At 48.4% G+C, this 26,388-nt stretch overlaps 1 protein-coding gene and 1 non-coding gene across 2 annotated transcripts in view; both read right to left on the bottom strand.

Annotated features, from left to right (window-relative positions):
* The window catches only part of LOC144697994 (uncharacterized), a 373,983-nt gene that overhangs the window by 181,756 nt on the left and 165,839 nt on the right, over nucleotides 1-26,388 (bottom strand). The gene's annotated exons all lie outside the window — the stretch shown is intronic.
* trnas-aga (transfer RNA serine (anticodon AGA)) lies at nucleotides 7,645-7,726 on the bottom strand. The gene has a single exon. It is a non-coding gene; the product is annotated as a tRNA-Ser (tRNA).

Below are 26,388 nucleotides of genomic sequence, written 5' to 3'. Positions count from 1 at the left end.
GGAATCGAACCCAGCCTAATGCTGATAAAGTGCCGAATCCTGACCACTGGACCATCGGGGAAGTTATCGTCTCAATTTCTATGTTCCTTTCGCCCACTCTAACCTGTCTCTCTCTGAACTTGCTGCACTCCGTTCTCTCAGGTTCAACCCTGACATTGTCATCAAACCTGCTGACAAGAGTGGTTCTGTTGTTGTCTGGCGCAGTGATCTCTACCTCGCAGAGGTTGAGGGTCAACTCGCAGACACTTCCTCCTACCTGCCCCTGGACCATGACCCCACCACTGAACATCAAGCCATTGTTTCCAGAACTGTTACTGACCTCATCTCCTCTGGAGATCTTCCTTCCACAGCTTCCAACCTCATAGTCTCCCAACCATGGACGGCCCGCTTATACCTCCTGCCCAAAATCCACAAACAGGACTGTCCCGGCAGACCGATCGTGTCAGCCTGTTCCTGCCCCACTCATTTTTTTGTTATCTTGACTCCATTCTCTCTCCCCTTGTCTAGTCCCTTCCCACCTACATCCGTGATTCCTCTGACAGCCTACATCATATCATCAATTTCCAGTTCCCTGGCCCCAACCGCCTCCTCTTCACCATGGACGTCAATCCCTCTACACCTCCATCCCCCACCGGGATGGTCTGAGGGGTCTCCGCTTCTTCCTCGAACAGAGGGCTGAACAATCCCCATCCACCACTACTCTCCTCCGTCTGGCTGAACTTGTTCTCACACTGAACAATTTCTCCTTAAACTCCTCTCACTTCCTCCAAATAAAAGGTGTGGCTATGGGTACCCGCATGGGTCCCAGTTATGCCTGTCTCTTTATGGGGTATGTGGAACAGTCCTTATTCCAGTCCTACTCCGGCCCACTCCCACAACTCTTTCTCCGGTACATCGATGATTACTTCGGTGCTGCTTCATGCTCTCGCCTGGACCTGGAAAAATTTATTAATTTTGCTTCCAATTTCCAACCCTCCATCATTTTCACATGGTTCATTCCTGACACTTCCCTTCCCTTCCTTGACCTCTCTGTTCAATTTCTGGTGATAGACTGTCCGACAATATTCATTACAAGCCTACCAAATCCCAGAGCTACCTTGACTACAGCTCCTCACACCCCGCTTCCTGTATGGACTCCATCCCATTCTCTCAGTTCCTTCTCCTCCATCTCATCTGTTCTGATGATGCCACTTTGAAAAACAGTTCCTCTGACATGTCTTCCTTTTTCCTTAATCGAGGTTTTCCACCCACAGTGGTTGACAGGGCCCTCAACCGTGTCCGGCTCAACTCCCGCACATTCGCCCTCACACCTTCTTCTCCCTCCCAGAAACATGATAGGGTCCCCCTTGTCCTCACTTATCACCCCACCACCCTCCACATTCAAAGGATCATCCTCCGCCATTTCCACCAACTCCAGCATGATGCCACCACCAAACACATCTTCCCTTCACCCCCCAACCCTGGCGGCATTCTGCAGGGATCGTTCCCTCCGTGACAACCTGGTCCACTCCTCCATCACCCCCTGCACCCCAACCCCCTCCCAAGGCACCTTCCCATGCATCCGCAAAAGGTGCAACACCTGCCCCTTTACTTCCCCCCTCCTCACCGTCCAAGGGCCAAAATATTCCTTTCAAGTGAAGCAGCATTTCACTTGCACTTCCTTCAATTTAGTCTACCGCATTTGATGCTCCCAATGCGGTTTCCTCTACATTGGAGAGACCAAACGCAGACTGGGTGACTGCTTTGCGGAACACCTTCAGTCTGTCTGCGAGCATGACCCAGACCTCCCTGTCGCTTGCCATTTCAACACACCACCCTGCTCTCATGTCCACATGTCCGTCCTTGGCCTGCTGCACTGTTCCAGTGAAGCTCAACACAAACTGGAGGAACAGAACCTCATCTTCCGACTCGGCACTTTACAGCCTTCCAGACTGAATATTGAGTTCAAAAACTTTAGATCATGAACTCTCTCCTCCACCCCCACCCCCTTTCCGATCCCCCATTTTTTCGAACAATTTATATATTTTTTTTCTTTTCCCACCTATTTCCATTATTTTTAAATGTATTTCCATCCATTGTTTTATCTCTACCTTTTAGCCTATTTCGATCCCTTCCCCCCACCCCACCCCCATTAGGGCTATTTCTACCTTGCTCGTCCTGATTTCTACCCTTAATGTCACCTATTAGCACATTTCTTAGCTAATATCACCACCGTCAACATCTCTTTGTCCTTTTCTCTTTGACATCTCTTCTTTGCCTCCGCCTATCACTGCCCCTCTATCCAGCTCAACCTGCCCCACCCCCCACAACCAACTTATATTTCACCGCATTTCTCCATTTACATGGTTCTGAAGAAGAGTCACACGGACTCGAAACGTCAACTGTGCTCCTCTCAGCAGATGATCTCAGGCCTGCTGGGTTTTTCCAGGTATTTTTGTTTTTGTTTCAGATTTCCAGCATCCGCAGTATTTTGCTTTTATCTGAGAGAGAGAAATCAATACATTTCAGTGAGTGAGACGCTGTCTCAGATAGAGATATGACAGACATTAAGTGATTGTGGTGACAAACGTGCCCGTCTTAGCAAAGAAAGGTTTGGTATGACATGAATTTCTAAACAAGAGCACACAACAGAATATACTATCAATGAATATTTACGTTATTTGACGATCTGTAGTTACAGTTTGAATAAGAGAAAATAAAATAAAATGAAACATTCTGGTGAAGATACATCTTTTATCTTTGTGGAATGACGCAGCATGATTCCTTTTCACACCGACACACAGAACAGGTGATGTCTCATATGTAATACTGTTGGCTGTAATGAAACTGAATATTAGGAGCTGCGCAGAACAAACAGTCAAAACCTGTAGTTTTAGGCCAAAGTCAGAGGCCCATTTCTAACTCAACGTTCACCTTATAGAGACATAGAATAGTGTAGTAACAACAGAGACAGAGCCTGGTGTGGTAAGTACTGAGACAGGGCCTAGCGCAATTTAAGCAGAGGCATTACTAGAGAGGCCATCTAATGTTACTTAAGCAAAGACGTGACCTAGTGCACGAATAACAGGGGCAGGGACGAGTGCTATATTAACATAGACAAGGTCTACTGCTGTAATAGCGGAGATGGGTCTAGTGCAATAGTTACCGATACAGGGCCTGGATCAACATCAAGTGAAATAGGGCAGTTATTACAGGCACAGGGCACAGAGTAATTGCTTCCCAGAGAGAGTCTAAGGCTGTAATATCGGAGAGTCCCACCAGTGTATGAGAGATAGACATGATCTCGTGGAGTAAAAACAGGGAAAGGGAGAGTGGAATAGAAGCAGAGACAGAGGTACAAAGACAAAGTCTCTGCAAAGACAGGATCCATTTTAATTAAAAAGACAGACCAGCTCGAGTGTGATACAGGCAGATACAGAGTCTAGTGTAAATTGTTCTGAAATACGATCTAGAGGAATATAAGTGCAGACATGATTGAGTGTGTTAGAAGCAGCGCCGCGACCTAGTGAAACATAAGTGAGCCAGTGCCGAGTGCAGTAATAATTGAGACAGGCTCTTGTGTAATACGAACAAACCTGGTGTAGCAATAACACTGTCTGGATCCAGTTTAATAAAACTGATACACGGTCTAGTGCAGCTTCACATAATTCAGGGCTCTTTTTAATATCAACTGACGCAGTGTCTGGTGAATTAAATACCGGCAAAGGTACGAGATCAATAAAAACAGAAACATACACTAGTACAACAATAAGAGAGTAATGGTTTAGGACAATAACAACAGAAACAGGGAATTGTGTGATATGAATGGAGGCATGTATTGGTGCAGCATCACCTGAGACAGGGTCCAGTTTGATAGACACGTAGCAGGTTCTACTGGAGTAATAGCTGAGACAGAGTCTTGTGAAATGCAAATAAAAACATGTTCTAGTTTTCTATAACCAGAGACAAGCTCTAGTGCAGTGCCAACTGGGGCATGGCTTATTGTAACTTTGGTCGAGACCTGCTTCAGTGCAGTCATGACTGAGATAGTGCCAACTGTATTATGGCCCTAGTCCAGTACATTAACAACTGAGATTGAACCAATTACAGAAAGAACTGAGAGATGACCTTCTCAAATATGATCAGAGACATGTCCTCGTGTAATAGAAACAGAAACGGCCTCTAAGTTAATATGAACAAATGCAGTAATAATTGAGGCAGCGCCTGCTTCATGTGATGTGAGGTGTCAGCTGTGGCTCAGTTCATAGCACCCTCGCCTTTGAATCAGAGGGTTGTGGGTTCATGTCCCACTCCTGGAAATCAAGAACTGTGCTTGTACTCGAAAGAGTTGCAATCTGTGACTGTTGGTAACTCGAAAGAGTTTCATGTGATGTGAGCAATCACGGTTTCACTGCCATCCACTAGTCAAACTTTGCTACTGCAGATGTTGTGAAAATGTCGATTCCATTTTCTGTTTCTGAGATCAATGGTTAAAATCAGAAATAATGGAAAACGTAGACAGCAGGATTTGAATCTGCGTGGGGGAACCCTAATGGATTTCAAGTGCATCGCCCTAACCATTCGGCCACGACTACAGATCTTGGCAGTAAGCCTGTATTATTTATATGAATTCATAGAATGGTTACAGCAGACAAAGAGGGCCTTCTGCCCGCCCTGCCTCTGTCACAGCCTAGCCGGGCATGCACGCGCGTTATTTCCTATGTGAAAATTCAGGGAGGTCAATGTTGTTTCAGCTTGTTCTGAATTTCAGACTGTGGAAGGTAATCGACCTACAAAATCCACAAGGTGATAATGCATTCCTCTCAATCATCATTCACATCTTCCACTTCTTTGCTGCATCTCTTTCCAAACATTGCAAACTCCACTTGCACCGTTCATCCTGATATTTTTCTCTTTGACATTTTAATATGAAGTTGCACAACCAATGTTAATCAAGGTTGTGTTGGTGAATATGTGTCCATCCCCTTGGGGAACTGAACCGCATTGACACACACAGAGGAACACACACCGACACAAAGAACGAGAGTGACAGAGGCCGAAGGAGAGACAAACACCCAGAAAGCAAGGATGTCACCAACTTGGCTAATTATTGTTCCATTTCAGACTGCAAATGTAGTGAATATTTGCAGATGAACTGAAGTCAGAAACACGGGGGTCTTTGGGTGGTATTCTTTTTCATTTGACTGATAATTTATTCTGCAGACAGTTTGTGTCAATCAGGAATGAGAAGAAGGGGAGTTGGAAGGATTGGAACCACGTGGAAAAACGCCTCAACCACTCGGCCAGGACAACTGGGTAAAGGCTGCATGTTGATTGTTTAAAAAAATAGAATGAATACAGGGAGTTCCAGTGAAAGAAGGTCTTCCAGTCCGTGCCATTGCCCCACCTTTTCCCAGTATCCCTGGGATTTACACTGTCTCTCCTCATTCTTCCAACTGAAATACAACACTGCACAGCTCAGCTGCTCCTTCACCGCACAGAGAATCTTTTGGAAGCGTTTCAAATAACAAAGCACCAGAAAGTTTGACAGCGGTGGGAGTAAAGCCCAAATCACCAGAGAGATCGGAACCTGAACCAGCGGCTGAGCCCACTCGGCCTCACTACCACATTCAGATTAGACACAAACATTGTCTTCACCAACATTGACACTGAATTACAATATAAAAAATAATGTTCAGGAATTAGCCATTCGGCCCCTCGAGCATTCTCAGTTACTTAATAAGATCATCTGAAAACTTCAATCATCCTCCGCTTTGTAACATCCAGAAGTTTAGTTGCTGAACAGTCTCCACTCAAAATAAAGAGAGAAATGTCCTGTTAACTGCTTTTTTTTTTTTTGCTGATATGAAGCCGGAAAACTAACATGGATAATGATTGGGTGGTGAAAATGACAAACTGAACCATATTGACACACACAGAAAATCACAAATATGCACCTTGTTAAGATTTGAAATTGTTAATATTTTCACACTGTCTTTCAATGTGCAGAAAGTGGAGCTGTGATCAGCTTATAGCTCAGAAGATGTACAGCAAGAATGTACATAACAGGCTGATGCTCACGGTGCCTGTTTGGACTCGGTGAGCTGCATCTAACGATTGACACCATTTAAATATCGTTCAATGAGTCCGGTTCCAAATTCTGTGCTAGAAATGATAAGGAAACTCGCTAGATTTGCCTATTGTCTTGAATTCGAAGCATCACGTGGAAGATAAGAAAGTTCATCTTAACCGTGGTGTTAGGAAACATAAAATGACAGAAAGTTACAGCAACGAAAGAGGCCATTCGGCCCTGTATGCTGCTTCCAAAGAGCAGTGTGATTGGTTGATCTGAATATTCAAAGATTTTCGTCATTTAGGAAGAATGGGCAAAAAGGAAAACGAGGCGGGGTCGCGCCGTTAATAAGGAACGAGATCGGTACATTAGTGAGAGGGGATCTCAGATTGAAGGATCAAGATGTGGAATTAGTTTGGGTGGAGCTAAGAAACAACAAGAGGCAGCAAATATTGGTGGGAGTTGTTTATAGGCCACCAAACTGTAGTGGTAATGTTGGGCATGGGATAAATCAGGAAATTAGAGCTGCATGTGACATGGGTGTAATACAGGAATAATATTCTGCCTCGCACCACCAGCTCTATAGTCAGTGCTTTGTAACCTACCACAGTCCTTCTCTTTTATTTTCACTCCCTCACTCCGACTCTGGGTTTATTCCCGAGTTTTGACCTTGTGGCATTTCCAGCTCTGATGTGAAACTTACACTCTTACTCCATCATTTCTAGCAGAGCATTACAGTGTTATTTACAACCAGCAAATCAATCACATTGATTTGATCAGCTCGCCCAGGAGGAATAAGTTTCAAATCCCTAACCAGGAATCGAACGCAGGCTGTAGTGATAAAATTACCGCATTCTAACCACTAACCCAGCAGTTTGACACATTCAGGCTGCTTGTGGCATTTTCCCTTTCCAGATCCCTTTTTCCAGGGACAAGTTTCTTTGACCAAATGGTCTATGTCGTTTGAACACAAGTAACGTCTTCAGCCAGTGAGAAGAACCATTGCTGTAAGCTGGAACATGAAATCGATACTTTCCTCCTTTAAGACAGTTCTTAAAGCCTCCCCCTTTGACAGAGCTTTTAGTCATCTGACCGAATATGAGGCTTGATGTCACACTTTGTTATACAATGCTCCTGGGGAACGCCTTGTGACGTTTCATGAGGTAAAAGGAGCTTTATAAATATAAGCTGTTGTTGTACTCCATACATAGAAAAAGACAGACTCCTGTTGTCTCTTTCATCCTGATATTTTTCACTGTAACATTGTAATGTGAAGTTGCACCACGAATGTGAATACAGTTTGTGCTCGGAAAAATGCGTTCACCTCCTCTGGGAACTAAACCACATTGACCCACACACAAGAACAAACAGAGATATACACCGAGAGTGACAGGGGCTTAAGGAGAGGCAAATGCCAGGATGAAATCATGTCACCAAATTGGCTCTTTCTTTCCCCATTTCCGACTGGAGATTTGCAGAAGGCTGACAATGAATGGACATAAGAGATCACGGATGTGTTTGGATCTCTTTTCCTCGATTCAAACGATAATTAGTTCTGTCTGCGTGCAGTTAAAGTCAGAAATGACAGGAAACGTAGTCAGCAGGATTCGAACCTGCGCGGGGTAACCCCAATGGATTTCTAATCCATCGCCTTAACCACTCGGCCACGACTACAGAGGTTGCTCCAATACCATTATTAGTTGTATGAAATCATAAAGGTTACAGCAGAGAAAGCGGTCTTTATGCCCGTCTTGTCATGGCCATTACCTGGCCTTTTTCCCGGAACCCTGAAATTTATCCTGTCTCTCCTCATTCTTCCCACCAAATTGGGAATGAAAGAGTGAGAATGATCACATAAGCTTAGAAAGCTCACAGCAACCGTTGTTTTCATTGGCTGACAAAGTCGTTTATCTTGAACCTAAACAGGCAGTTTTGTGGTGAAAGAGATCTGAACTGAAAAACAATAGGCAAAAGCAGCGTAGATAAGCCAAATCGAAAATTATTGGTGCAGCTTCCCTGGTGGTCTCATGGTTAGGATGTGGTGCTCTTAGCGCTGCGGCCAGCATTTGATTCCCGGTCAGGGAATGTCAATTTGTTGGAACGAGTGTTGGTTATTCATTGATTGGAAACGTTTAAAACTCCACCAGAATCAGGGGAGTGTGGTTTTAAGTTTTGCCTCAGAGCTGGAAAACATCACACTTAGTTCAAGTGAGGTAAGGGAATGAAGGAAGAGGAGAGGAGAAGGGCTGGGTGCAAAGCACTGACTGTAGAAATGTTGGTGTGAGGCAAAATATGGGTGGGAGAAGTACGAAATTTGCTGCCTACTGTTTGCACTGACACAAATATCATTCCTGAAGGATCAACCAATCACTACTGCGCTTTGAAACCAGCACGCCCGGCCTAATGGCCTCTTTCTGTGCCGTAACTTATGTAATTTTATATTTCCCAACAGCACGGGTCATTCTGCCATTTTATAACCCACTCGAGCGAGATGCGCTTTCTTACCTTGTATTTGGCTCTTTTGAAACCTAAACAAGGAACAAATTCAGTGAGTTTTCTTGTCATTTCCAGCACGAGATTTGTCACGAGACTAATTGAGCGACATATTAATGGTGCCAATCCTTCACTGGAGCTCACCGCATCCAAAGAGTACTGTTATCATCAGCCTGTCATGTATCTTCTTGTAGTACATCTGCTGAACAATATAAAGCTTATCACAGCTCTGCTTTCTACACATTGAAACCCAGTGTGAAAATCAATTACAAAGCTGAACAACTGGGAGGAGAGTGACTGTGGATAATCGGCACTGTGCACATTCCTGTAATCAGTATCTGGGAGAACCAGGAAGATGAGATCCAGGTGTCTCTTTACCAACGAGTTTTACCCATTCCCACGAACTGGCTGTGTCTGCATCAAGCAGCTAATTGACCTGGGAGCTGGACGGGTAGAGGAAGCTGGAGGCCAAACAGGGACAGAAGCAGAATGAGATGCGACATGAAAGTGTTTTGAATTAGATGTGTGTCAGTTGTTTTCAGTGATGAATGACAGACTTGTAAGTTTCACAGGAGCCGCAGAAATTAGTTGGTGTTTTTTTTTTATTTCAAGCAGCAAGATTTTAAAAGTAAAAAGATAAAAAACTGAAACTTTCTATATATAGCCAACAACAACAGCGCCTTTTACCGAATGAAACGTCATAAGACGTTCCCCAGGAGCATTATATATCAAAGTGTGACACTGAGACACATATTCGGTCAGATGTCTAAAAGCTCGGTCAAAGGGGGAGGCTTTAAGAACTGTCTTAAAGGAGGGAAGTACCGATTTCATGTTCCAGCCATCAGCAATGGTTCTTCTCATTGGGGAAAAGTCACTTGTGTTCAACCCAAACAGACAAATTAGTCGGAGAAAGTTGTCTCTGGTGAAGGAGATCGGGAATGAAAAAGAAAATGTCATAAATTGCCTCCATAATCCAAATGTCAAGCCTTGTTGGTAGTTTCCCTGATGTCCAGTGACTGGGAATCGGCGCTTCCATTGGACCAACAGCGAATAGGGTGGAGGGTTTTGGAAATTGAAAGTTATACATGAGCAGCTTGTGGGGCTATTTCACCTCACTGTTAATTTCATGTTCCAGCTCACAGCAACCGTTGTTTTCACTGGCTGAAGAAGTCGTTTATCTTGAACCTAAACAGGCAGTTTTGTGGTGAAGGAGATCTGAACTGAAAAACAATAGGCAAATGCAGCGCAGATAAGCCAAATCAAAAAGTGTTGTAGCAGCTTCCCTAGTGGTCTCATGGTCAGGATTCGGCGCTCTCATCGCCGCGGCCCGGGTTCAATACCCGGTCAGGGAACGTCGAGTTATTGAATTTGTTGGAATGAGTGTTGATTTTTCATTGATTGGAAACGTTTAAAAGCTCCACCAGGGTCAGAGAAGTGAGATTTTAAGTTTCGCCTCAGAGCTGGAAAACATCACACTTGGTTCAAGAGGAGTGAGGGAATGAAGGAAGAGGAAAAGTTGCAAAGCACTGATTATAGAAATGTTGGTGTGAGGCAAAATATGGGTGGGAGAAGAACGAATTTTGCTGCCTACTGTTTGCACCGGCACAAATATCACTCCTGATGGATCAAACAATCACTCCTGCTCTTTGAAACCAGCACACCCGGCCGAATGGCCTCTTTCTGTGCTGTAACTTTCTATAATTTTATAGCAACAACACGGGTCATTCTGCCATTTTATAACCCACTCGAGTGAGATGTACTTTCTTACCTTGTATTCGGCTCTTTTGAAACCAAAACACGGAACAAATTCAGCGAAATTTCTTGTCATTTCCAGCATGAGATTTGTCACGAGACTAATTGAGCGACATATTCATGGTGCCAATCCTTCACTGGAGCTCACCACGTCCAAAGAGCACTGTTATCATCGGCCTGTCATGTATCTTCTTGCAGTACATCTGCTGAACAATATAAGCTTATCACAGCTCTGCTTTCTTCACATTGAAACCCAGTGTGAAAATCAATTGAAAAGCTGAACAACTGGCAGGGGAGTGACTGTGGATAATCGGCACTGTGCACATTCCTGTAATCAGTATCTGGGAGAACCAGGAAGATGAGATCCCGGTGTCTCTTTACTCACGAGTTTTACCCATTCCCACGAATTCACTGTGTCTGCATGAAGCAGCTAATTGACCTGGGAGCTGGACGGGCAGAGGGAGCTGGGGGCGAGACAGAAGCAGAAAGAGATGCGACATAAAAGTACTATGAATTTGACGTGTGTCAGTTGCCTTCAGTGATGAATGTCTGCCATGTAAGTTTCACAGGAGCAGCAGTGATCAGTTGGTGTTTTATTTAAGCAGCAAGATTTCAAATTAAAAAAATATAAGCAAATTACTGTGAATGATAGAAATCTGAAACAAAAGCAGCATGTGCTAGAAAAACTGAACAGCTGGAGCAAGGGTCAACGTTTCCAGACTGTACGACTTTTATTCAGATTTTCAAAGTAATACAGCACCAGCATGGGGCTCGATCCCATGACCCAGAGATTAACATTCTCATGCTCTGCCGACAAAGCTAGCTAGGAGCGTGAAAAACTTTTGTATCCCAATATACATGGTTACACCTGCTGCTTTCTACCTGATACCTCAGCTTGACCAGAATTTGAAAGTGTGAAACGTAATCGGCCTACAAATGCCCCAAAGTTGCAATGCATTCCCCTCAATCATCAATAACATCATTCACATCTTCCACTTCTTAGCTGCACCTCCTTCCAAATACTGTGATCGATTTTCCTCGGGATTTTCTCCTGGATTTAATATTTAGCTGCTTTGTGTTCTCATTTTGAAATCAGAATCGCTTCAATATCCAACAAAATTTGAGTTGCAAACCTAGCGGGCAAACAATGGAAAACAAGTCACTCGGTAACACAAATCCCATGGTGCTCATTTTCAGATTCACAACAGTCAGCTTTTCAATAAAATGAAGGAATTTTACAGTGAAAAGTTTAGAAAGTTGGTGTGACTTTTACTTGTGACTCACTCACTCGGGAATTCTGTAAATGCTACTCAGAGGTTTAGTGACCGGGATATAATCTACCTGTGTTTTCCTGAGCCTGTGCTCGGTGTATTGGGAGGTTTGGTCCGGGTTGGAGTATCTTGTGTCCCAGGGATGGGCAGTAACCCACTGATTGAAGCTGCAGTCGCCGCTTTCTGCTGGCAGCGGGTGATTGGAGAGTGCCGGGACGGAATATTGCTGCTTTGCTGATTTTCCCTGTCTCACTCACTGTGGAGTTGAGGAAGAGAGAATAATTGAGGGGTTCGTGTGATTCCAATAATTTCATGAATTTCTGATGGGTTAGATGAAGGTACATAGTGGGTCCAAATCTTTTCTCATTTTGTTTGACAGAAAAAGTAATTTTAAAAAGAAGCTGTTTTTGTGGGAGCTCACTGGACAACAAAAGACGTGCCACCGTTTGGGGATATCTTGCAGCCCAAGTACCCAATGACAACCTGGAGCAGTGTTACAATGATTGGTGCTGAAGCGAAAAAACAGTAACAGTCTTCACCCGCTGGGTGGTCTTGAATCACCAACCTTTCAGTTAACAGGCAAACACGCTGACCAATTGCGCCACAGAAACTTACACAAACCTCACTGACAAGGTATCCAAACCAGAGTGTCAGTGAGTCTAATCTTCAGACTGCCGCTACCCATATAGCTATCGCGCTCTATCAGTTTTACTCTTCCAAAATAAAGGGTGGGACATTCATTCCAGATACATGGAAACAGTCTGATCCCACCCACTGCAGACACATCCATGTCACTGGGAACCAGCGCTCTTACAACCAGTGCCATCTCCCTTCGAGCCTTTCATTGTCTTGTCTGATACCAAGTATTCTGATTGTCCCGAAGCCGATATTAGGTTTGAATTCCTGATGTGCAGTATCGAGAATCCTTTCAATGTCTCAAATCAGTTAATTTCACTGATAAAATTAGAGTCACTGTTCCAGCGTCTTAAAGAAGGGAAAGGTGCCTTGACTGTCTCTGGTCAGTCGGGCAGTTCACCCTTCATTTGCATTGGATTCCATTCCTCAAAGGGGATTTTCATTTCCTTCTAGAGTTCCCTTACTGCATCTGGCAGCATCTTTGGATTGAGAGGCATTATGAACATTTCAGATGCAGTGCAGTTCTGATGAAAGGTTACAGACCTGAAATGAAAACCATGTCTCTCTCTCCACAGTCACTACCAGATCTGCTGAGAATTCCAGCATTTTCTGTTTTTATTTCAGATAACCAGCATCTGCAGTATTTTGATTTACTTTACCTGATCAGTGAAACATATAAGGTCCTCAGGGTACTTGACAGGGCGGATTTGGAGAGGATGTTACCTCTTATGAGATAATCTAGTACTCGGAATCGCTGTTTAAAAACAAGGGGTCACCCATTTAAAATGGAGATGAGGCGATTTTTTTTCTCTCAGAGGGTCGTGAAACTTTGGAACTCTGTTCCTGAAAAGGCTGTGGAAGCAAAGTCTTTGAATATTTTTAAGGCAGAGATCGATATATCCTTGGGAAGCAAGGGGGTGATAGGTTATCAGTGATAGGTGGGATACAGATTTCAGGTGACTATCAGGTCAGCCATGATCGTATTAAATGGCGGAGTAGACTTGAGGGGCCGAATGGCCTACTCCTGTTCCTTTTTCTAATGTAGTGCTAAGAATGTGGAACCCATTACCAGTTGATTTTGAGATCCATGTCTGAGCTGAAAATGTGTAGGTAAACTCACACTGTAAACAGATTGTTCACCAGTTAAAATTGGAAAGGGATTCACTCTCATCCCATTCACTGACACAGTAACACAGTCTAGCTGGTGGGAGACCATTCCAATACTTCATGTGTGCAAAGTGCTTTATTCAGTTTGCCCACACGTTAACACTCCAACTTTAAAAGTTCAAAAGATTTGATCCACAATCAGAGCAGAGATGCTGTCAAGACACAGTTTAAATGTTTCATGTATCGGCGGAAATGTTACTAGCTCACCCCAAATGCTGAGACTAAACTGAGCTCAGATCTAACTGTCGGGTTTTGTTCTGCATCCAGGCGAGAATTGCGGTGGACCCCGGAGCAATTTGGCTGCTGTATCATTGATTCAACAATTTTATGTCTTGCCCCTATGGCACCAATCATATTCTGATTACAGGACAGAGGTTTCTATTCTACAACGTGATCTTTCAATGGCGGATCGGCCACCCAGCATTCGCTGCGGGGCAGAATGTGCCCTATCTTCACAACAGCAGCGCCATACGCATGCGCAGTGCTGTGTGGCGGGGCATGCGCATTACGGACGGATCCATGAGCATGCGCAGTGCTGGTCTGTGACTGAATCTGCTCAGAGCGATTGAGAGAATATCGAGTGGAGCAAACTAACAGAGTTAGTGGGTGTGTGAGGAGGAATGGAGCCAGTGGAGTGGGTAGGGAGGCTTCATAAAGACACAGTGGAGACCGCAGACCCGAAATAACAAGGTACCGGTCTTGTGTTTGCAGAGAACGGGCCGAGAAATTCTGGATTTCTCCCTTCGCCAGGACCGGGGTAACGGCCGCCATCTTTATAGGTGGCAATATGCAGCAGGGCGCATGCGCGGTCATCCTGGTCTAAGTAGCAGGAGAAGAGAATGTTGTGCATTTCTATCCTGGAATGACAGGGATGGATTTTGGAAACTCCTTTTACAGGGGGTTAGAAGGGGAGGATTTACACACAGCAAACTCAAACCAAGAGAAATATTTGTTCTTTCTGAATTTCAATCCTGGATTGACCGTGATGGATTTTTTGAATTCCATTTACAGGATGTTAGAAGAGGAGGAACTCAGGGGATACTTGAGGGAGATGAGAAACTGAAACCAAACATCATGACAAAATCTGAAAGTCTCTTGATTCACCAGGACCTGAATAGCACCAGCCTTTGAATGTAAGCATTGAGGTCATTTTCAGTTATTGGGTAAAAAATCTCTTCCGCACATTGTGGATCTTACCTAAAATCTTAAATCTCTATCCCTTAATCCTTTCAAATCAGCTAATGGGAACAGCTTTTATTTAACTACCTTTCATAATCCTGTACACCTCTATCAAATCTCCCCTCAAGCTCCTTTACTCTGAGGGGAACAACCCCAGTTTCTCGAATTTAATCTTACAATTAAAATCCCTCATCCCTCGACCCATTCTGATAAATCTCCTCTGCCCCCTCTCAAGGACCCTCACATCCTCCATAATGTGTGGTGATGACTGGTTTGCACAGACCCAGATGTTCTGTGTCTGTGATATCATCACACATCGACAGTTACACTGTGAAATCATCACACATCGACAATTACACGGTGACATCATCCCGCTCCCGGGGTATTTCCTCAACTGGAAGACTTTTCTCTGACTCCAATGCTTCTGATATCTTTTCAGCTGCAGGCTCCAGAAGGAGAGTTTAAATTTGAAAATGGTGAATTTGTTTCAGAGGTGAGTATTTTTCACCATCCATCTACAATTTAGTGCTTTTAGTGCTGTGTTCTGTTTTCTGTGAGAGGTTCCATGTCTCTGGAGCTGATGTGGCTCCTTTACTGAGGATCTGAATCCATGTCCATCCATTGCTCTGTTTCAGCTCTGCCCTCCCTGATCACCTTTCTGCCATTGTCTAACTTTCTCTGTCTCTAATGATGAGTGTACTTTAACTATGTTTAGTATTTTACTGTTCCTTCTGCCAACTGTGTCTCAATGAGGTTTCCACTGCTGCCCATCCCCTGATCATGTGCTGCTGTCTTCCCAGCTTTATCTTCCTACAGTATCTTTCATGGTCAGGAATTGTTTTTCCTGCACTATAGTCTATTTCTATTCCACTTCTGAGCTTATATTAATCATCAAATTCTGCAGCATTTTTACTCCCTGTAATTCATTCTGCACACCTTGAAATATTAATTCTGCTTCTCTCTCCACAGATACCAGCAAACATTGTGATCCTCAGTTGCCTGTGAAGAAGATGATGTTTGACCTTCTTGAACCGCTGCAGTCTGTGTGGTGAAGGTGCTCCCACAATGCTGTTAGGTAAGGAGTCACAGGTTATTCACCCAGTGATGATGAAGGACCAGTGATATATGTCCAGAATCAACAACAACAATTTCTATTTATATCGCACTTTTAATGTAAGACAATGTTCCAAGGTATTTCACAGAAATGTTACAAAGCAAGGTTTGACACTGAGCCACATGAGCAGATATTAGGGCAGGTGATCAAGTGTTTGGTCAAAGAAGTGGGTTTTATGGAGTGTCTTAAAGGAGGAAAATGAGGTAGAGAATGGGAGAGGTTTAGGGAGTGAATTCCAGAGCTTGGAGCCTTGGAAAGTGACAGAATGGGCACGAATGTGGAACAGTAGAAATCAGGAACGCTCAGTAGGCCAAATTAGAGGAGCGCAGATATCTCTGAGGGTTGTGATGCTGGAGGAGATTCCAGCAACAGGGAGCAGCCATACAGGAATTGGAAAATAAGGGGTGGAGTCGGGCGATGTTACTGAGGTGGAAATAGGCGGTCTTGGTGATGATGTGGATAGGTGGTTGGAAGCTCATCTTAGGGTGAAATATTTCACCATGGTTGTGAACAGTCTGGTTCAGTCTCAGACAGTTGTCAGGGAGAGGGATGGAGTCGGTGTCTAGGGAATGGCATTTGTAGCCAGGACTGAAGACAATGGCTTCAATCTTCCCAATATTTAAATGGAGGAAATTTCTGTTCATCTAGTACTGGATGTCAGACAAGTCAGGTGTGTGACTTGGAGGGGAACTTGGAGGTGATGGTGTTCACATACACCTGCTACCCTGGTCCTTCTCGGGGGTAGAGGTTGAAGGTTTGGGAGATTCTGTAGAAGTTCTGGTCTATTTGTAGGTCTCTGAAAAGCCCCCTCCTCACCCCCTGCCTCTCCCACTCCCCTCTCTGACTTTCTCTCTCCTTTACTCCTTCTGTCACATAGAATTCTCCAGCCCAGCGGGTTGTGGATGCTCCATTATTGAATATATTTCAGGCTGAGATGGAGATATTTTTGGTCTCTCAGGGAGTCGAGGGATATAGGGAATGGGCGGGAAAGTGGAGTTGAAGCCCAAGATCAACCACGGCAGAGCAGGCTCGATGGGTCATATGATCTCCTGCTGCCTCTAACGCTTGTTTTATTATTGACACCAGAGTCTTGTGTCGGCCCAGACCGGGTGGCAGGTTCCCTTCCCTGAAGGACATTAATGAACCAGTTGGGTTTTTATGACAATCCAGCAGTTTTCATGGTCACTTTTTCCTCGTGCCGGCCCCACAAATTCCCAGATTCATTCAGCTCAATTTCACAACCTGCCTTTGTGTTTTTGTGGGTTCTCTCTCACTCCCCTTTTTCTGTTTTAAATCAATTCCACAGGGAATTAGAAGGGGAGGATTTTCAGTCGGGAAACTCAAACCAAACATCACATCAGGATCTGACAGAGTCGCCGAATTTATTGTAACCTGAATATCATTGGATTATGAACATGGAAGGAAAAAGCACCATTCACATTGGGGAGAAACCGTACACGTGTTCTGTGCATGGACGAGGCTTCAGCCGATCATGCGACCTGTCAAAACATAAATGCAGGGACAACAGGGAGAAACCATGGAAATGCGGGGACTGTGGTAAGGGATTCAATTACCCGTCTGAACTGGAAACTCATCAGCACAGTCACACCGGAGAGAGACCATTCACCTGCTCCATGTGTGGGAAAGGATTCACTTGTTCATCCCATCTGCTGACACACCAGCGAGTTCACACTGGGGAGAAAACATTTACCTGCTCCGTGTGTGGGAAGGGATTCACTCAGCCATTCAACTTGCTGAAACATGAGCGACTTCACACTGTGGAGAGACCATTCACCTGCTCCATGTGTGGGAAAGGATTCGCTCAGACATCTGACCTGCTGGCACACCAGCGAGTTCACACTGGGGAGAGACCATTCACCTGCTCAGTGTGTGGGAAGGGATTCACTCAGTCAACTAACCTGCTGAAACACTAGCGAATTCACACTGGGGAGAGACCGTTCAAATGCTCAGACTGCGGGAAGTGCTATAAAAGCTCCGGGGAAATGATGTCCCATCAAAATGTTCACAGTGACGAGAAACCATTCAGGTGCTCTCAATGCGGAACTGGGTTCAGGTGGTCATCTCAACTCACAGTACACCAGCGAGTTCACAGCGGAGAGAGACCGTTCACCTACTCCGCGTGTGGGAAGGGATTTACTCAGTTACCCAACCTGTTGACACACCAGCGAGTTCGCACTGGAGAGAGACCGTTCTCCTGCTCCGAGTGTGAGAAGGGATTTACTCAGTTATCCCACCTGCTGAGACACCAGCGAATTCACAAGTAACAACAGTGAATGGATTTTGCTGTTAATCACATCCTGGACTGAACCATGTTGATTGGGGTCTGTTTCTACTCATGTTAAAAAACTCCAACCCAGTTTTTGCTGTTAATATTCTGAATAAAGTCAAATAAATGAGCTCTGTGTTAAACATACAAATTAGTTCCTTTTGAAGTGCTCTCCCTCTCCCCTGTCTCATCCATCCTCACCTCCAACAACAAGTGTGTGGAGCTCATGGAGCTTCTTTGTCACTAAGATTGAGACAATCCGATCAGCTGCCTCTGCTGCTTCCCTCCCTTCCACTAGCCCACCGGAACAAACTGTCTCTCAAGATCCCCCTTGTCTGAACCCTGAACCCAGATCTTTCTTTAGTTTCGCTCCCATTTCCTCTCATGCCACCTTCATGCTCATCTTGTCCATGAGACCCACCTCATGCTCCATTGAGCCTATTCCCACTAAACTGCTGGTCACCCAACTTCCCCATGTTCGCTGAGATTGTCAATGGTTCTCTTCAGTTACTGTCCCTCTCTCCTTCAAATGTGACATCATCAAGCGCTCGTCAATAAACAAACATTTGGCCTTGTCCTTGCAAACTGCTGTCCCATCTCCAACCTTCCTTTCCTCTCCAAACTCCTCAAACATGTTCACACCTCCCAAATCCGTGCCCATCTTTCCCAGAACTCCCTGTCTGAATCCCTCCAATCAGGTTTCTGCCCTGCCACTGTACTGAAACAGCTCTGATCAAAGCCAATAGTGATATCCTATGTGACTGAGACAAAGGTAAACTATCCATTCTCGATGTGTCTGCAGCCTTTGACAAGATTGACCACACCATTCTGCTCCAACACCTCTCCACTGTTGTCCAGCTGGGTGGGGCTGCTCTCTCCTGGTTCCATTCTTCTCTATCTAACCATCGTCAGTGAATCACTTGTAATGACTTCCCTTCCCACTCCCACAGTTACTCTGGTGTCCCCAAAGGATCCAGCCTTGGCCTCCTCTTATTTCTCATCAACATTCTCCCCACAGCGACATCACCTGAAAACAGTGTCAGTTATCACATGTACACTGACAGTGCCCAGCTCTACCTCACCACCACCTCTCTCCACTTCTCCACTTTTATTAAATTATCAGACTGTTTGTCTGTTATTTAATGGTGGATGTGCAGAAATTTCCTCCAATTCAATATTGGGAAGACCGAAGCCATTGTTTTCATTCCTGAACTACCAACTCCATTCCTCTCCCTGGCAACTGTCTGAGACTAAACCAGATTTTTTGCACAAGTGATGTCAGGTTTGACCCCGACATATGTTCTGACTCGGGTGTATGTGTCTTGGTGAGTTTCCAGTCAAATTATGATGTGAATCTTCCCCACAGGCAGATAGACAAACATTTCTCCTTCCATAATCAAAGGCTGGTCATTTATGAATTCAGTGATTTTATAAGATCTTGTTGAGATTTTTGGATTGAGTTTCCCATCTGAAAATCCTCTCCCTCTAATCCCCTGTAAACACAGTTTACAAAAGTCATCACTGTCAGTACAGGATAGAAATTCAGACAATTCTAGTTTCTATGGAATATTCTTTCTCCTTTCATTCCCCCAAATCTATAAATCCCTGTCCCACACACTCCTTCCCCTCTCTGCTCATTGTTCCAGATTCAGTGTTTGGCCTCCTACTAATTCTTTTCTACTCTCCAGATTCTCTCGTTTCCTGTCCTTAAAGTGGTGACTCCGGCTGTGGGTCAATCCCACTCCTTCACTCTAATTCTACCAAATAATTCAACTCAAAATAACAAATCATCTTTAATGATTTGGTTCGTTATTTGGATGTTTGGAAAGAATCACCTTTTTTCCCAACTGTGGAGAACAGAAAGTCCAGTGATTAATTCAGAGCTTCCTTCTCCCCAGGTCTGTTCCAACAAGCTGTGTCTATCCGAGTTACATTAATACAGTCTCACTTACTCATTAAGGCATCAGATCTCACTGAACTATGACACAAGCTGTGTCTATACGAGTTACATTGATACAGACTCACTCACTCAGTGAGTGATCAGGTCTCACTGAACTATGACACAAGCTGTGTCTATCCGAGTGACATTCATACAGACTCAATAAGTGATCAGGTCTGACTGAATTACAATAACAAATGCAACAACTTATATTTATATCGAGCTTCTAATTGTCCCAAGAAGTTTCACAGGAGCATAAGGACATATTAGGCCAGATGACCAACTGCTTGGTCAAAGAGGTCGGTTATAAGGAGTGTCTGAAAGGGGAAAGGTGAATTAGAAAGGTGGAGAGGTTTAGGGTGGAAATTCCACAGCTTAGGGTCCAGGCAGCTGAAGGCCCGGCCACCAATGGTGGAGTGATTAAAATCGAGGATGAAGGACATCCGGTAATGGTGCTCCATGTATGTGGGCCCCATAGCCCAGGCTCAAAGCCCAAATCTGAACTTTGGGACATAGTTTGACCATCCCGGGTCTCAGAGAAAAACAATTCCCCAAATAAACATCTTGTAGGATTTTTGTTTATTGATACCATAAAAAGTTTGGACCAGTTGAGTCCTCCTGTGTACTCGATGGGGATTGACATTAACATAATTCAAATTCTCTGTATTTCAGTGTCAGAACAATATGTTATAGCAAAGATAAAAAAATATATAAATACTGAACAGAACAAACCTGGAGAAATACACAGCAGGTCAATCACCATTGGAAAGTGATAAGTTAGTGGTCACTGTTTCAGGTGGGACTCCTTCAGAATGAACACTTCCCACCACCAGCACCAACCCCCCTCCCCCATCCCCCTCCCTGTGAACTGAACATTCCTTCAGCCACTCATCCACCCATTGCACATCCACCCAATGGCTCCCAGCCTGGATTGACATTCAGCATGAACCCAGTGAGAGGGTGAGCTGGCCCACGGGATGTCAAAACGGACGAAAGTTGGAAATAGTTCCAATCAATGCGTTTTAAGTTTCATTGTTAAATACAGGAAACTTAATATTTTGTTAGACCCCCATGTGCACACCCTTTGTGAATTACAATTTCTCACCCAGTCCTTTCCTATGGTTTCAACTTGGTGCATCCTGTGTGGGTTCAGCAGAGGTAGAGACAGGCTGCTCGGGAGATGGGGGCAGTGTGTCGGGAGATGGGGGCAGAGTGTCGGGAGATGGGGCAGCGTGTCGGGAGATGGGGGCAGAGTGTCGGGAGATGGGGGCAGAGTGTCGGGAGATGAGGGCAGAGTGTGGGGAGATGGGGGCAGAGTGTCGGGAGATGGGGCAGAGTGTCGGGGGATGGGGGCAGCGTGTCGGGAGATGGGGGCAGAGTGTCGGGAGATGGGGGCAGAGTGTCGGGAGATGAGGGCAGAGTGTGGGGAGATGGGGGCAGAGTGTCGGGAGATGGGGCAGAGTGTCGGGAGATGGGGGCAGAGTGTCAGGAGATGGTGGCAGCAAGTCGGGAGATGGGGGCAGAGTGTCGGGAGATGGGGTAGAGTGTCGGAAGATGGGGGCAGAGTGTCAGGAGATGGGGGCAGCAAGTCGGGAGATGGGGGCAGAGTGTCAAGAGATGGGGGCAGCATGTCGGACGATGGGGGCAGAGTGTCGGGAGATGGGGGCAGAGTGTCGGGAGATGGGGGCAGAATGTCGGGAGATGGGGCAGAGTGTCGGAAGATGGGGGCAGAGTGTCAGGAGATGGGGGCAGCGTGTCGGGAGATGGGGGCAGAGTGTCGGGAGATGGGGGCAGAGTGTCGGGAGATGGGGGCAGTGTGTCGGGAGATGGTGGCAGAGTGTCGGGAGATGGGGCAGAGTGTCGGGAGATGGGGGCAGAGTGTCAGGAGATTGGGGCAGCGTGTCGGGAGATGGGGGCAGAGTGTCGGGAGATGGGGGCAGAGTGTCGGGAGATGGGGGCAGTGTGTCGGGAGATGGTGGCAGAGTGTCGGGAGATGGGGGCAGAGTGTCAAGAGATGGGGGCAGCATGTCGGACGATGGGGGCAGAGTGTCGGGAGATGGGGGCAGAGTGTCGGGAGATGGGGACAGAGTGTCGGGAGATGGGGACAGTGTGTCGGGAGATGGTGGCAGAGTGTCGGGAGATGGGGCAGAGTGTCGGGAGATGGGGGCAGAGTGTCGGGAGATGGGGACAGTGTGTCGGGAGATGGTGGCAGAGTGTCGGGAGATGGGGCAGAGTGTCGGGAGATGGGGCAGAGTGTCGGGAGATGAGGGCAGAGTGTCGGGAGATGGGGTCAGAGTGTCGGGAGATGGCGCAGTGTGTCGGGAGATGGGGGCAGAGTGTCGGGAGATGGGGGCAGAGTGTCGGGAGATGGGGCAGAGTGTCGGGAGATGGGGCAGAGTGTCGGGAGATGGGGCAGAGTGTCAGGAGATGGGGGCAGCGTGTCGGGAGATGGGGCAGAGTGTCGGGAGATGGGGGCAGCGTGTCTGGAGATGGGGCAGAGTGTCGGAAGATGGGGGCAGAGTGTCAGGAGATGGGGGCAGCGTGTCGGGAGATGGGGGCAGAGTGTCAGGAGATGGGGGCAGCATGTCGGAAGATGGGGGCAGAGTGTCAAGAGATGGGGGCAGCATGTCGGACGATGGGGGCAGAGTGTCGGGGGATGGGGCAGAGTGTCGGGAGATGTGGGCAGAGTGTCGGGAGATGGGGCAGAGTGTCGGGAGATGGGGGCAGAGTGTCGGGAGATGGGGGCAGAGTGTCGGGAGATGGGGCAGAGTGTAGGGAGATGGGGGTAGCGTGCCGGGAGATGGGGGCAGAATGTCGGGAGATGGGGCAGAGTGTCGGGAGATGGGGCAGAGTGTCGGAAGATGGGGGCAGAGTGTCAGGAGATGGGGGCAGCGTGTCGGGAGATGGGGGCAGAGTGTCGGGAGATGGGGGCAGAGTGTCGGGAGATGGGGGCAGAGTGTCGGGAGATGGGGGCAGAGTGTCGGGAGATGGGGCAGAGTGTCGGGAGATGAGGGCAGAGTGTCGGGAGATGGGGTCAGAGTGTCGGGAGATGGCGCAGAGTGTCGGGAGATGGGGCAGAGTGTCGGGAGATGTGGCTGAGTGTCGGGAGATGGGGCAGAGTGTCGGGAGATGGGGGCAGAGTGTCGGGAGATGGGGGCAGAGTGTCGGGAGATGGGGCAGAGTGTCGGGAGATGGGGCAGAGTGTCGGGAGATGAGGGCAGAGTGTCGGGAGATGGGGGCAGAGTGTCAGGAGATGGGGGCAGCATGTCGGAAGATGGGGGCAGAGTGTCAGGAGATGGGGGCAGCATGTCGGGAGATGGGGGCAGAGTGTCAAGAGATGGGGGCAGCATGTCGGACGATGGGGGCAGAGTGTCGGGAGATGGGGGCAGAGTGTCGGGAGATGGGGGCAGAGTGTCGGGAGATGGGGCAGAGTGTTGGGGGATGGGGCAGAGTGTCGGGAGATGTGGGCAGAGTGTCGGGAGATGGGGCAGAGTGTCGGGAGATGGGGGCAGAGTGTCGGGAGATGGGGGCAGAGTGTCGGGAGATGGGGCAGAGTGTAGGGAGATGGGGGTAGCGTGTCGGGAGATGGGGGCAGAATGTCGGGAGATGGGGCAGAGTGTCGGGAGATGGGGCAGAGTGTCGGAAGATGGGGGCAGAGTGTCAGGAGATGGGGGCAGCGTGTCGGGAGATGGGGGCAGAGTGTCGGGAGATGGGGGCAGAGTGTCGGGAGATGGGGGCAGAGTGTCGGGAGATGGGGGCAGAGTGTCGGGAGATGGGGCAGAGTGTCGGGAGATGAGGGCAGAGTGTCGGGAGATGGGGTCAGAGTGTCGGGAGATGGCGCAGAGTGTCGGGAGATGGGGCAGAGTGTCGGGAGATGTGGCTGAGTGTCGGGAGATGGGGCAGAGTGTCGGGAGATGGGGGCAGAGTGTCGGGAGATGGGGGCAGAGTGTCGGGAGATGGGGCAGAGTGTCGGGAGATGGGGCAGAGTGTCGGGAGATGAGGGCAGAGTGTCGGGAGATGGGGGCAGAGTGTCAGGAGATGGGGGCAGCATGTTGGAAGATGGGGGCAGAGTGTAAGGAGATGGGGGCAGCATGTCGGGAGATGGGGGCAGAGTGTCAGGAGATGGGGGCAGCATGTCGGACGATGGGGGCAGAGTGTCGGGAGATGGGGGCAGAGTGTCGGGAGATGGGGACAGAGTGTCGGGAGATGGGGGCAGAGTGTCGGGAGATGGGGCAGAGTATCGGGAGATGGGGGCAGAGTGTCGGGAGATGGGGGCAGAGTGTGGGGAGATGGGGGCAGAGTGTCGGGAGATGGAGGCAGCGTGTCGGGAGATGGGGCAGAGTGTCGGGAGATGGGGGCAGAGTGTCGGGAGATGGGGCAGAGTGTCGGGAGATGTGGGCAGAGTGTCGGGAGATGGGGCAGAGTGTCGGGAGATGGGGCAGAGTGTCGGGAGATGTGGGCAGAGTGTCGGGAGATGGGGCAGAGTGTCGGGAGATGGGGGCAGAGTGTCGGGAGATGTTGGAAAAGTGTCGGGAGATGGGGGCAGAGTGTCGGGAGATGGGGGCAGAGTGTCGGGAGATGGGGGCAGAGTGTCGGGAGATGGTGGCAGAGTGTCAAGAGATGGGGGCTGCATGTTGGACGATGGGGCAGAGTGTCGGGAGATGGGGGCAGAGTGTCGGGAGATGGGGGCAGTGTGTCGGGAGATGAGGGCAGAGTGTCGAGAGATGGGGGCAGCATGTCGGGAGATGAGGGCAGAGTGTCGAGAGATGGGGGCAGCATGTCGGAAGATGGGGGCAGAGTGTCAGGAGATGGGGGCAGCATGTCGGGAGATGGGGGCAGAGTGTCAAGAGATGGGGGCTGCATGTTGGACGATGGGGGCAGAGTGTCGGGAGATGGGGGCAGAGTGTCGGGAGATGGGGGCAGAGTTGCGGGAGATGAGGGCAGAGTGTCGAGAGATGGGGGCAGAGTGTCAAGAGATGGGGGCAGCATGTCGGACGATGGGGGCAGAGTGTCGGGAGATGGGGGCAGAGTGTCGGGAGATGGGGGCAGAGTGTCGGGAGATTGGGCAGAGTGTTGGGGGATGGGGCTGAGTGTCGGGAGATGTGGGCAGAGTGTCGGGAGATGGGGCAGAGTGTCGGGAGATGGGGGCAGAGTGTCGGGAGATGTGGGCAGAGTGTCGGGAGATGGGGCAGAGTGTCGGGAGATGGGGGCAGAGTGTCGGGAGAAGTGGGCAAAGTGTCGGGAGATGGGGGCAGAGTGTCGGGAGATGGGGGCAGAGTGTCGGGAGATGGGGGCAGAGTGTCGGGAGATGGGGGCAGAGTGTCGGGAGATGGGGGCAGAGTGTCAAGAGATGGGGGCTGCATGTTGGCTGATGGGGTCAGAGTGTCGGGAGATGGGGGCAGAGTGTCGGGAGATGGGGGCAGAGTGTCGGGAGATGAGGGCAGAATGTCGAGAGATGGGGGCAGAGTGTCTGGAGATGGGGGCAGAGTGTCGGGAGATGGGGGCAGAGTGTCGGGAGATGGGGCAGAGTGTCGGGAGATGGGGGCAGAGTGTCGGGAGATGGGGGCAGAGTGTCGGGAGATGGGGCAGAGTGTCGGGAGATGGGGCAGAGTGTCGGGAGATGGGGGCAGAGTGTCGGGAGATGGGGGCAGAGTGTCTGGAGATGGGGGCAGAGTGTCGGGAGATGGGGCAGAGTGTCCGGAGATGGGGCAGAGTGTCGGGAGATGAGGGCAGAGTGTCGGGAGATGGGGGCAGAGTGTCAGGAGATGGGGGCAGCATGTCGGAAGATGGGGGCAGAGTGTCAGGAGATGGGGGCAGCAAGTCGGAAGATGGGGGCAGAGTGTCAAGAGATGGGGGCAGCATGTCGGACGATGGGGGCAGAGTGTCAGGAGATGGGGGCAGCAAGTCGGGAGATGGGGGCAGAGTGTCAAGAGATGGGGGCAGCATGTCGGACGATGGGGGCAGAGTGTCGGGAGATGGGGGCAGAGTGTCGGGAGATGGGGCAGAGTGTTGGGGGATGGGGCAGAGTGTCGGGAGATGGGGGCAGAGTGTCGCGAGATGGGGCAGAGTGTTGGGGGATGGGGCAGAGTGTCCGGAGATTTGGGCAGAGTGTCGGGAGATGGGGCAGAGTATCGGGAGATGGGGCAGAGTGTCGGGAGATGTGGGCAGAGTGTCGGGAGATGGGGCAGAGTGTCGGGAGATGGGGGCAGAGTGTCGGGAGATGTGGGAAAAGTGTCGGGAGATGGGGGCAGAGTGTCGGGAGATGAGGGCTGAGTGTCGGGAGATGGGGGCAGAGTGTCTGGAGATGGGGGCAGAGTGTCGGGAGATGGGGCAGAGTGTCGGGAGATGGGGCAGAGTGTCGGGAGATGGGGGCAGAGTGTCGGGAGATGGGGGCAGAGTGTCGGGAGATGGGGCAGAGTGTCGGGAGATGGGGCAGAGTGTCGGGAGATGGGGGCAGAGTGTCGGGAGATGGGGGCAGAGTGTCGGGAGATGGGGCAG

This window comes from Cetorhinus maximus, chromosome 23 (genome assembly GCF_964194155.1).
Source record: "Cetorhinus maximus chromosome 23, sCetMax3.hap1.1, whole genome shotgun sequence".
NCBI lineage: Eukaryota > Metazoa > Chordata > Chondrichthyes > Lamniformes > Cetorhinidae > Cetorhinus > Cetorhinus maximus.
Note: the sequence above shows the minus strand (reverse complement) of the source record. Positions and strands in the feature narration are given on the sequence as shown.